The sequence below is a fragment of the Crinia signifera genome, chromosome 19 (assembly GCF_055691185.1).
Source record: "Crinia signifera chromosome 19, ASM5569118v1, whole genome shotgun sequence".
NCBI classification, from domain to species: domain Eukaryota; kingdom Metazoa; phylum Chordata; class Amphibia; order Anura; family Myobatrachidae; genus Crinia; species Crinia signifera.
The window spans coordinates 99073168-99086914 of NC_139226.1; the positions used below are offsets into that span (position 1 = coordinate 99073168).

At 41.6% G+C, this 13747-nt stretch overlaps 1 protein-coding gene and 1 long non-coding RNA gene across 5 annotated transcripts in view; both read right to left on the reverse strand.

The window, feature by feature from the left end:
* AJAP1 (adherens junctions associated protein 1) overlaps window positions 1–13747 on the reverse strand; it is a 282173-nt gene that overhangs the window by 262221 nt on the left and 6205 nt on the right. The window lies entirely within an intron of this gene.
* On the reverse strand, window positions 5612–6209 carry LOC146041955 (uncharacterized). The gene is made up of 2 exons (XR_014463689.1): window positions 5923–6209; window positions 5612–5857 (listed from the first exon to the last, which is right to left on the reverse strand). It is a non-coding gene; the product is annotated as an uncharacterized LOC146041955 (long non-coding RNA).

A 13747-nucleotide genomic window follows, 5' to 3' on the forward strand; every position in this document is an offset into this window, starting at 1 on the left:
GAACTTTGACCTGGGAGCATGTTTTGAGTTTTCCGGTGTATGGATGTGGATGAAAACTTCAGAGTCACAATACTAGATCCATAGATGGTAGAAGTCACAGTTGAACCTCCTGTTGGTGTACGCTGGGCAGAAATTTGACAAAGGAAGCCTGTTCTGAGCCTTTCACTGGATGGATTTGGATGTAAACTTCAACTTAAGAACTGACAGAAATAGCCATACATCACTGAACTAAAATAACTGAGAGAAGTGGAGGTGCGAAGACAAAAAATATGTATCCAAACATTAATAACAAAAGAAAAACTTAAAACCCCTCTCGCAATAAAAAAGGTATTAAAAAACTAAACAGAAATAAAAGTTGGTGACCAAGCCTAGTGGTGACACCCCAAAAACAAAAATGACACTGTGCAGCTACCTCATGCATGTGTTGAAAGAGGAACAATGTAATGACTGCAATAGGCATGGAGTGAATTAAAGGAAACATGTGACGGATCCAAGGAAGCAGGGGAGGGCAGAGTTAGCTGGGTTAATAGGGGCAGGGAAGGAGGAGTCTTCCTCTTTTCCCTGTGCAATTTTCCTTGAATGGTTTTGGTGAGCTCCTGCTTTCATACTATTAGGCCTTGTTTGCAGTGTTAGTTTAAACAGATAGATAACTGTTAGATGACTTGCATTTAAGGTTAGCATGTAGTAATAGCTGGTAATTACCTAGGAATTTTAGAGTTTATATTGGGGATTTTAAATTCATACTGACGGCATAATCCCTGCCCATTTCAACTCACTGCCGCCTAGTCCCAGAGTGGTGCCAATTTCTCCCCTCCGACTGCCACTGCTTGTAGCGCTAAACATGCCCCGGCTTCCAGCTGCACAAACCAAGGCGGCTCCGCTCACCAGCCAGACCAGCGGCATCGGGAAGGAGAAGAGCTCTCGCAGGAGGTCTGCAGCAGGGAGTCAGCAGCGTGGGAGCAGGGCTTCAGCAGCGGCACACCACACGACCAGTGGGGACAGTTCCGGTCGGGTAGGAACGGCAGCCTTCATTCCCTGGTCCGTGGTGAACGTATGTTTGTATGGGTTGCCCGATATCCTGGTGATTCACTTAAGCGGCAACGACTTGGGGACAATGTCCCAACTGAAGCTGCGTGCACAGACCTTGAGGGATCTGGGGGCCATTAGTGCAGCGTGGCCTACCTGCACCTTAATCTGGACATATATTGTACCCCGGTTGTGTTGCAGAGGTGCACGAGATGGTAGAGCAATAGACAAGGCCAGGAAGAAGCTAAATGCAGTGGTGGCATGGTGGCTTCTGGCTGCCGGAGGTGCAGTAGCCAAGCACGAGCGAATTAGGTTTCAGTGCCACCGTCTCTTACAGCCTGATGGGTTCCATTTGGGAAGGGCTGTTTATGTTCTTGGAGGATCTGTTCCTTGGAGTGTCTTCGGTGCTATAGACTGGATACGCAGGGCGGGGGTTCCTGGGACCAGTTTAGATCACTAGCCGTTCTTTGTGGGCCACCATTAATTAAGAACTTTTAATACAATTAATTAGCTTAAAGTGCTTTAAATAAATTCATCTAACAATTTCTGCCAAACCCAAGTCTCCGAGTCTTTATTTCAGGTTTATATAAGTAAGTTGTCAAATGTTAAACTGTATACATGCATAAGGTCACACATCAGATGTTAGAATGTTTATTGCTGATTATTTGGAAAATGTTGACAGTTACTGTTCATCCAACTGACTGATAACATAACTTGAAGATTTATACCTGGGCAATGATGGGAAATCCAGCTAGTATATATTTAACAGCTTTATCTAACAGGACATTGTGTTATATACTCAGAGGCTTTCTATATAACTTCTATTGTTTGAATTGTTAAAACTTTCGACCACTGTTCTCTTATTGACTGGAAAATACATTTTATTAAATAAGGCTACTTGATTGTTACCCCTGTAACCTGCGTACAACTCATGTGTGTAAGAGAGTGATAAGCCCAAAGAAAATCAGTATAAGGGTTCACTGGACAACAGAGGCTTGTTAATAAGATCCTCTTTAAATGTTAAAGTGCCTGTTCATCATTGTTCGCTTTTAATGTTAATTTGGTTTTCTACTCTAAAGTTAGAAGAAAATGTACTTTATTGTGATACAAGTGGGTACTCTGGAGAATGTCAATTTACTGTAAGAGAAGGATAAAAAGCACTGAGTGCAAGGCAGGATAATTGGCCAAAGCAAGCAACACATTGTACAGTATACAGCGGTCTGGTATCTAGGTGCATTGGATATTGAAAAATCTCTACCTGGAAATAGCATTAAATGTACTAATAGCTGATGTTAATGCAGTTATACCCCTTAAAGATATATAATATGATTACAGTTAGTAAGGTGATCAGTGGTGGTTGCAGAGGTGAGGCTGTGGCACAGTTAAAAATTCAAACAGGGGAGCCACTCCCACTGCCACCAACAAGAAACTAAGATTAAGGGGTACATTTACTAAAGCTTCTAAAAATGAAATCTGATGTTGCCCATAGCAACCAGTAAGATTCTGTCTATCACTTCTCTATTGCATCCTATAAAATGATAGATAGAATCTGGCTGATGTTCATTGCACATCGCATGAGGTCCATTTGCACTGCATATTCCTCCTGGTTGGCAATAAAGTCTGTCCACACTGTTGCTGCACAGTGATCCAGCATTTTTTGGATGTTTCTAGGTGTGACTCTCTGGGTTCTGATTTCACAAAGTGTTCTGAACTCAAGAGTTTCCACCAAAACACTTGTGTGGACGCTGCTATCTTGGATGCAGTCATCTGACTCTACACAGCCAGTATGGATGCTGCTCTAAGACCAGCTGACAGCAGCTTCCAATAAGCATAAACTCAACGCTATAAAGGTGACTTCTTATCATTCCCAAATCGCTAGTACAATGTCGATTCTGCTGGAGAAATTACTCAGTGCTGTGCTCTGCACTAGTCCATTTGATCCAGTGTGTTTAAAGCTATGAGTTCCAGTCTGGGAAATAGTCCCAGCATATTCCAGCTTCCAGATCCAGTCTGGTCATTAAGATAGATCTATGTAATTCTAAAAGGTAATTCTAGCAACAAATGCCCAGTTCCGGTCAAGTTACCTACTGGTTTCAGTCCGATTTCAGTTACATTCTGGTTCCAATCTGGCTTCAGTACCATTCCGGTTCCAGTCTGGTTCCAGTGGCCTGCCTTCACTTTCCAGCTCCGGATCCAGTACAATAAAGTTGGTTCCAGTTCTGCTAACACCTTCAGGCAGTCCACTGCTAGTTCACCAATGCCACTTACTAGTCCTATCTAGCAGAACCGACAATCAATAATATTTGCTCTATGAGCATAGCTGGATAAAGCCTCTCAGCTTCATCCATGCACCCTCAGCTCCAGATCCTCCACTACATGCCTACCCAAGCCCGACCAAACCCTCAGGTGTGACACCACAAGTATTGTCATCATTGTTTAGCTAGCATTACAAGTTAAATAAAATACAGATTAAACATTAACATATTACAGTACAAACCAGGTAGACAGAGCAAAGAGAGAGCAAGTAAAGTCAAATGGAACTAATGGGATAACAGCTAAAAAGGCATGAAGCATATAGAGTCTGAAGTCTCATCGTCATCATCATCATCTTCATCAACATAATTTTAGTTAATGGAGTTCCCTATGAATTCTTGGCCCAATCATGTTTTTATTCTTTTTTTGTTTGAACCTCTTGCAGGGTAATAACACAAAGATTTACATCCAGTAACATTAGGGATTATATAAAAAATAGTATCAAAGAAAAATACATGGTGCAGATGCACACTCCATATTATTAATCAATAATAGAGGCTCTTGGTATATTAATTGGCCAAGAAATATTTGCCCACCAACCAGCTTCACGGTGGAGTGTGCATCTGCACCATGTATTTTTCTTTGCAGAACTACAAGTCCCAGCATGATAGCACCTCATGTATCTTGGGTGTGCATTCTAAGATCCCCCCCCCCCAATAAGCTAATATTGTGTACACCTGTACACCTGAAGGTTGGGACTCCTTCAACTTAGAGTAGCACCCCACCCACCTGATTTGAATATTATTTTACCAGCTTGGTCCCTGGTAGCCAGACTGCAAACTGGAGGCACAATATAGGTAAGACCTAAAATTGACATTTATTGCTAGTCTTGGGGATGGATTTGGGGCGCGGCTCCCCTTGGGTTGGTGTGGCTGAGTTGCTTTTGGGGTGGCACACCCTAACATTTATTTAGCACTATTTATTTCCCACTAATATATTATACTTTCTAGCACTTCACTTTTTAACCTCTAGCTTCTGCTACTTTCTTATTAATACACCTTTAGCTTAGTTTTTCACTTGTGTGCTACCCTGGGGTGACAGGCCTATGCCAACCTTTTCGGGGTTCCGCGCCCCAGATTCAAACTTAGTATTAGGGACCCACCAGAAATGAGGCCACCGTGAAGCTGGTTGGTGGGCAAATATTTCTTGGCCAAATAATATACCAAGAGCCTCTATTATTGATTAATAATATGGAGTGTGCATCTGCACCATGTATTTTTATTTGCAGAACTACAAGTCCCAGCATGATAGCACCTCATGTATCTTGGGTGTGCATTCTAAGATCCCCCCCCCCCCCCAATAAAAAATAGTATCACTCAGTTATATAACATTGTGTTCATACTAGCTTATAGCTGCCTGTAATTTGTTTTATAATTTTTAATAATAACAGTAACAGTTTGTTAATTACTAGGAAAAAAATATCAACTTGATGTTCGCTACATTTATTTAGTAATTTGACGCTGTATAGATCAGTATCTCTGGTCAGAGTAATTATCTCTCTTGTGTTTGGTGCGGCATCTATTAACAAATGACATGTCTTGTAAAGCAACCACACATATACTACTTTATTCATTTTTATATTGATTTGAAGATTTCATTTTTGCTTATAATTAATATATGAATATAATACATGAAATTGGTTTTATCATCGTTTTATTAAAATTGTCATTTATGCACTATGGAGCGCCCCTCCTGTCCTCTTTTTTGACATATCTATCTATCTATCTATCTATCTATCTATCTATCTATCTATCTATCTATCTATCTATCTATCTATCTATATATATATATATATATATATATATATATATATATACAGGGCTATTTTTCTGCAGGCTCCAGCAGGAATTGTGGCCCTTAATCTAGTTCACTCTTTCTGACAAAATATTTCTTAGATGGACAAAACCATGTGCACTGCAGGTGAGGCAGGTGTAAAACCCCACCCAAATCTAATTATCTCTGCACAAGTAACACCTGCCTCACCTGCAGTGCACATGGTTTTGTCCATCTAAGAAATATTTTGTCAGAAAGAGTGAACTAGAATAAGGGCCACAGTTCCTGCTGGAGCCTGCAGAAAAATAGCCCTGTATATATATATATATATATATATATATATATATATATATATATATATATATATATATATATATATATATATATATATATATATACAACCCAATAGTGTTATTTAGGCGCCCTTCAGTTATTAGACAATATAATATGTTATGTCTTTCCAATCAATGTAAAAAAAAAAATTATTATTATCCAAGACTTCTCATTAAGTATAAAACATTTATTTATAAAACACATAAAATGCAAGTGCTCTTGGAAAAGGAGTATTCTCTTTGAATCAGGATCATACCAAGTACCCGACGCGTTTCGTCTCTTTATGAGACTTCATCAGGGGATTGATACTTATAGTATGAATCTTAATTGAATTAAAGTTGTTTTTAGCTTGTAGAATAGTAGGGATAATTTTTATTCACACTGTATTTTCAAAGTGTACTGAAAGTAGTTACTGTTTTTTGATCCTTAATTAAAGAACTTTTTCTTATTTTCTTTCTTTTTAAAATAGAACTGGACCAATTATGAAAAAAGTGGTCCCATACACTACTGGATATTCATGGGGACATGATGCTCAAAGGCCAGTGAATGAAAATTAGGTAGACAAGGATGGCCAATAAAGGCAGAATCTTCAATTTAAACCTTCAATGTGTGATCCCTTAGTTTACTCCCAGGTTTCAATTGGGGAAGTAAATAAGCTGGTATATGGTTTTAATTTTCGGCCTCCAAAAAGGTGATAAATAATCACTTCCTAATTTTTGGGGTGGAGAAAGAATTCCCCTTAGTGTAGCCTGAACCTGTGTACTCTCCAACATCCAAAGAGCAAGACTTGCTCTTTGGATGTTGGAGAGTACACAGGTTCAGGCTACACTATATATATATATATATATATATATATGTATTACATATGCCATTGCAACTATCACTAAGTAAATCATCCCCACAGTTTTAAGTACAGTAACAACTGGAGTGTACCATGTCCACTAGAACCTAGCCTGGGCTTGGTGCAGGGCCCCGTCCAGTGTATATATATATATATATATATATATATATACCTTGATCCTAGTAGCTGGTGCATCCCTCTCCTCTGCTCCATATTCCCAGTGGCAACTTCACACTGGCACTGGCCAAGGAGGAGGGACCTGCTTCCCAGATTATGAGAGATAGGATGCCCCCCCCCCCTCCATCTAAAAGACACCCCACAGTGAAGCAAACTTTTTTTTTATGGGGGACATGGACACGCCATTTCTAACCAACACTCCTATGCCAGTACCGGGGTCAAAGTTTTCGTACGGCCCTTGCCAAGCCACCTAGTAGGAGTACTTAGCACAAAAGGATCAATGTAAGGCTACAGGTCTTTGCTGTGTGCAGCATGGAAAACACCTACTACCCTCATATAAATTGGGACAAATATGCTGATGACACAAATGTGTCTTGAAGATGTCTTGAATGTGCATGCATGGAAATTGTTGTGAGATACAGTATGGTCTTGACTATACCCAAAAAGGGTATTTTTCAACACTCCAGTCCTGCCACAACACCTTGTCGCACACACTAATGACAGTATACTTATTATTTAGGGAAGGTGTATGCCTAACCATATACATAAAAGGGCGCTATGGCAAGAAGAAATACTAACCAATCACAAATTGCCATTGCTTGGGGAATCAAACAACTGCGGGCACTTTTGTAGTGCTAGATGTGGCAGGGGAAAATTATTTCTTAATATGCTTTCCTATACCTTTTTATGCCAATATCCTCTAATTCAGAAAGTCTAATTCTAAGCATTCTTTATAATACATGCCATACCGGTAAACTTATGACTACATGCTTGCCTTGTACAGTACAGTATGTCATCTCAACAGTTATTGCCTTCCCATTCAACAAAACATAAATACTATGTACAGACTTGTCCTATTTCTTCCCTTGTTGAATTGTACCATTGATGAAATAGGACTGCATTCACTGTAGGTTTCAAATTTAAATCCGGAACCTTATTTTCTTGTGATGTTCCTTAACTTGAGCTACAGTACCAGTAGTTTACCCTACACAATATTGAGCATCCACTCTGTATTAGTGGATAGAACATTTGATTGCACTGTATTTATTAATGTGAACAGTCTTTGGGTCAATCGATTGATCCACAAAGATATAGCAAGATGTACTGTACACATGGGGGTAAATTGACTAATTTTGGTATGTTGCCTGCACTCAATCAGGTGGGTGCGGAAGGTGCTGCTCAGTGCAAGTGGTCTAAGCTCGTAGGGTCAATAATTCTGGTGATCTACTAAGCGCTCTCCTTCTATATGAGATGTATCGTCAGGTAGTGGGTAAAAGGTGATTTATTAATCACACAGTATTACTTCGGGGAGACTCTTAATGGGTGTTAGGGTATCTTTAAGGAACCCCCTATATCATAGATCCCTAATCCGGGATCTATGTTCTCCTCAGGTAATCGCAGTAAACTTATGTTGGGCAGTTGGGAAAATTTGGGGTATTTGGGGGTAAAAGATATGACAAGCCTATAAGTCTCTGTGGGTCACTATAGACACAGTTCCAATGTGCAATGCTCAATATTGGTGTCAGCTGAGCTGCGGCGTCCCGCTACTCAGCTGCTCACCCTTTCTTCAGGCTGCAACCTCCGGTGCCATGCCTAAAGTTGTTCCGTTGCCGCTGCAAGTGCTGTAGGTGAAACTGGTTATTTTTGTCATACAGGCCCTTATTCTAGTTGATTCGGTCGGATGTGTATTTTCGGACAGGACCCGAGTGTTCTTAGCCCCACCTTCCGTACGGATCGCTCACACCGTCCAAATGCGGTAAGACGCCAACCGAACGGACGGCGAGTGGATTTTTCATGTGAACACCTCCTCCATCTATGGGAACCTCCCCCATCATTCGATGGTCGCCGACCATCGAATGCTGGACCGAGTGGTGAGGCAGCACAGAGTGCTCCAGACCATTTCTCCGTGCAAACACAGGGATATGGGAGGGCAGCTGGCATCCGGCTATGTCATATGTCCGCCCCCCACATGTACATTACGGCCGGATTACCATACGTACGCCCAGCGTTTTCATGGGAACACCCATGAAACGCGGGGCGTACGCATATGGTAATTAGCCCAAACATCCCTTCACGCCCCTCTCCACCCCCTGTTCGGATTGTACAGAATTCACGCCGTATTCTGACATGCACGGCGTTCGCACATGCGCACATACACCTCTGCACATGCGCAAACACCAACCATCAGCCGTCCATCCGCATTCGGAGCCATCCGACTCAATCAGAATAAGGCTCACAGTATCTAGAAACTAATAGATTCTACGCTACAAGAGAAGAGAAGGCCACTTTGTGGGGCATACTAAATCTCACAGGCCCTATCTCTATCAAAAAAGATGATGACACACACAAAAAAAAAATCACGGCTACTCATCTAGGGAAAGATGTCATTGAAATGTTGAGACAGATAAAGTAGAGAAGTTGCCCATATCAATCAATGAGCTTTGATCTGTCATTTTATAGACTGTGCTAGATGATAACTAAAAGCAGACTGGTTGCTATGGACAACTTCACCTTGTCTCTCTTGAAGGTTTAATAAATGAATCCTCTAAAGTCTCATGATGATATAAGATTTATTGTAGCTTCCAAACTCCGGATAAGTGTTCATATGCATAATTTATTCCCCTCTGAAATGATTTCACTGATTTCTTCCTGATTGTGGAACTAGTTATAAGAATTAAAAATTAAACTAAAACAAGGTACTGTACCACTACAAAGAAACATGACTCCTGTTCTTATGCAATGGCTGATTATAATATACAGTAACACAATAGAGTGATTATGGTCAGACTGTGCTTATAACGCGAGCGCAAACGTGCCACTGTGTTCTTGCCCTCAATTAGGTTTACACTGCAAGTTGATTAACAGGAAGTGACCGTTTGGAGGTATCAACTGGGACTTTATGGGGAGTGGTTGGCAAAAGGCTTAGGTGTCATGATCTTTATCAGGGCGGGTATATACTGTCAGCTGTGAGCTCATATGTGCTACAACATGGCACATGTTCCGCTACTACTGTGTCCAAGCTGCATAGCCATAGGCCAACCCTCAACTCTTTTTGTGTGTGAGTTTTTACGCAATTGCGAATTAGTTTGCACTTGGTTTGGTGGGCATTTTTTTTTCAGTAATGCAGTTCCGTAGCCTTGCAAACGGCAACTGCACTTGCTTACAAACACGTATTAGGTCCATAGAACAGGGGGCCTAATTCAAACCTGATAGCAGGACAAACTTGGGTACTTGTTTAGTTTCACGGCGGCAGATAAATCGCATGCTATTTGCATACAATTTGCATGCAATATCGCATACGATTTGATGTGCGATGCGATTTAATACCTGTTCATAACCCCACTATCCACTATGACAAAGAGTTGAATTTCTTTAGTGTGGCGAGTGCAGCGAGCCACCGAGCCCGAAGCGTGGCGAGCGGAAGCGGATTACTTTACATGTATTTCGTGGCGAGCGCAGTGAGTCCTGCGAGGGGATTCAGAATACATGTAAAGCAATCGGCGTGCGCTCGCCACACTATATAAAATCAACTCTATGCTGTAGTGGATAGTGGGGTTATGAACAGTTAGTAAATCGCATCGCACATCAAATCGTATGCAAATCGAATGCGATATTGCATGCGATATCTGCTGCCGTGAAACTAAACAAGTACCCAAATTTGTTCTCAAAATGGGCAAAACATGTTGTACTGCTGGCGGAGCAGACGTAACAGAGAGATAGACTTGGGGGAGTTATTTTGTGCAGGGTAAATACTGGCCGCTTTATTTTTATCCTGCAATTTATATTTCAGTTTGAACTCATCCGACCCAAATGTAATAATTAAATGCACGTTGGGCATAACAGAACCTTATTATCTTTAAAACATCACCAATTTACTAATGGTTAAAAAAATAAATAAAATATAAAATGTTTGGAATAAAAAAACAATATATATATATATATATATATATATATATAGATATCTGTAAATATCACTCACTCTGCTGATGCTACAAGAAAACTCAGCACCACGCCAAGGATATTGAAATTCTGTAGGTCTGTGAACTCATTACTTACAATCTATAAGTCTCTGGTTATGGCAGATGCTGCATGTACAGTACTTTCATATCCGGACAAATTTTTATATATTGCTAGAAAATTTTTGTAAAAGCGACAGTAGAAAATTGTTCCTAAGGTTTGCCAAACGTTCTTTTTTTTTAATACAGTATAAACAAAGTTTGACTCAGAGACAAGAGACTCAGTACAAACCCATTAACTAAATTAACATGAATTAGTCTATTAACCCTTTGACTGCCAACATCTCTGTGAGAGATGTTCAAAATATCCGCTAAAAATACCAGCTTCTCTCACATTTGTTATATAGATTCAAATAAAAAATGTTGTGATCATTTTTTTTTACATTTCCTATATAACGTAACATTACAGGTCATTATGATGAATAAAAATGTATTTTATTTTATATGACAATTGATACACCTATTTTGACAGATTCACTTGGCACTCAAAGGGTTAAAGAGACAAACAGGATATTTTAGTGCTGCAATAGTCATACAGTGCCTACCTACTTTTGAATTCTACTCTACAAGAGAACAGCCAGCCACTTTGTGGGGCACACCGGGATCTCACAGGTCCCACCCCCCTCAAAGCAAAATAATGCGATCCACGGGGAGTGGCCAAAATGGCGTCATTTATAATTCCAGTGATTATCTCCCTGTCCTGCCTACATACTATTCCAAGGCTGTAGGAAACTCACTACTCGAGGTCTAACCTTAACCTCCTCTTGTGCAGCCTAACCCGGTGAAGTGATAAAGAGTCTGTTTTTTATCACCGGCCAATCAGCTCCTACCTGTCTTTTTTCAAACCAAGCCTGTAACTTCACAGTTACGAGCTGATTGGCTGGTGCTATAAACCAGACACTTTATCACTTCACTTAATAGATTAATAGATCTGCCCCTAAGTACTGTGAGGAGCAACACTACTTCTTGTAACACTGTGCTGTCTATTGAGATTTAGGAGCCTATTCTAGTTCCCATGCTCCCCTGTGTGTACTCACAGGGGAGCGATTTTTTGCGACTGTGGATGGGCATAGTCATTCATGCACATGTGCAGCCGCTGTGTGGGGCATGGGGCGGCGGGGCCGGGGGAACCACCCATCGAAACGCCCAGCGTTTCATGGGTATTCCCATGGTAATGGTGATCATGGTAATAGATGTTAACATCCATTCGCATGCCTGCCGGGGATTGGGGCGCGCGAGTGGGGGGCGGGCGACCGTACGGGCGGCATCTGGTGAACTCGCAAGGCTGCAACATTCCTTGTGAGTCAACAAGAATAACCTCCTTAATGTAATAGTCTTGTTCTCTGTTTAAATTAAACAATCACTTGCTTCAAGACCACTTCCCCTCCTACAACATACAAGAGTTTGCCAGCAACACCCTGCTCCCGGCCATTGCTACAAGCAGCAGGCAGGACTAAGATTTCACTGGAGAAGCTTCTGGGTAAGGTGCTCATGATTCAGCAATTGTAGTGAAGAGTAACAGCCAAGGGACAATACGTCTATTACAATATATAGCCAGCCGCCTTACAGCAAATAGCAAGAGTATTTCTTGCCATATAAAACTAAGGGAATCGCACGGAATGTCACAATGAGGGTGAAAAATCATCTGTATCTGGAATATCAATGAAAAATTGCAGGTATCCGCGTCCCCTCGCGGGCTTCACAGGTGTCCGCGTCCCCTCGCGGGGCTCGCTGCGCTCGCCACGCTTCGGGCTCGCTGCGCTCGCCACACTTTCTATTCTCAACTCCACGCCGACATGGATAGTAGGAGTATGAAAAGGTCGGACGACGCGTACCGCCGCCCCTCGCGGGCTCGCTGCGCTCGCCACACTTCGGGTTGGCATCAATAGCGGGGTGGCGTTAACGGGGCCATGAAAAAATTTTTTTTTAAACATATCCAATGTGAAATGGCCATATTGGCCCATTTCACATTGTCATTTTATTTTGCACATCATTTAACATTACTGTAATCATTTTAACATTGCTGTCTATGGGAAATCGGGTCCATCGCGTCTTTTAACATTACTGTATATGGGAAATCGCGTCGGTCGCGTCGCGGCCCCTTATAATGGCCGCGACCGACGCGATGCCCGTGATTTTTCGGGCGCGATGAAAAAATCGGCAGCCCGGATAACTCACAAGTACCCGATAAACTACCAACAACATCCTAACTCATATATAAAACTCTGGGCCTTATTTTGGTTCACTCTTAGAGGCAAAATCCTTCTTAGATGGGTAAAACCATGTGCACTGCAGGTGGGGCAGATATAACATGTGCAGATAGAATTAGATTTGGGTGGGGTTTTTCTTCAAAGTGAGATATATATTGCAGTGTAGAAATAAAGCAGCCAGTATTTTCCCTGCACAGAAACAAAATACTCACCCAAATGTAATTCTCTCTGCACATGTTACATTTGCCCCCCCCCCTGCAGTGCACATGGTTTTACCCATCTAAGAAGGAATTTGCCTCTAAGAGTGAACCAAAATAAGGCCCTCTGTAACATGGCAGGACCTGATTGGTTGGTACTTTATCACTCTTCACTTTATCACTTTTCAAGGCTCAAAACGTCTCAACGTATTGTACAAAATGGTGCAGTTAGGGGCAGACTGGTTGGTAGTTTATCTCTCACCACTTTGCGGATTTATTAAGCTTGGTGAAGTGATAAAGTAGCCGGTACTTGATCACCAACCAATCGGCTCCCAAATGTTAACTTGCAGGCTGGCTGGGTTTAAAAAATGGCAGTTTTGAGCCGATCAGTCTCTAAAGTACCAGCCCCGTTATCACTTCACCAGGCTTTATAAATCTGCCCCACAACAGTCTACTTCATTGTATCCTTGTAAAAGCCTGGTCCGTACCCAGCTTTCCATCTCCGTTCCTTCCATCCAGCAGAACCCATGTAAAAGTCTATCTGAAAACATAATCTCTGACCACAGCACTGAGACCGGAGTCTCACATCAATATTCATATTTGACGGTCCCGAGACTCCATATAATATACTACCAAAGTCACATATAATCTGCTGAAGTGATAGGTGGACAGGAGTAGATGGTGCACTGCCCCATAATATTGACACACTCATCTCCTATACAATGTTCTGCTGTGTATGTACAGTAAGATCTGGCAATCTGCTATTTAACCCGCTGCACACTGGTTACACGCATACATACAGCAGAGGAAGAATAATGGCAATAGGGGCCCTGATCCTACTCATTCATTGGTGGGGTGACC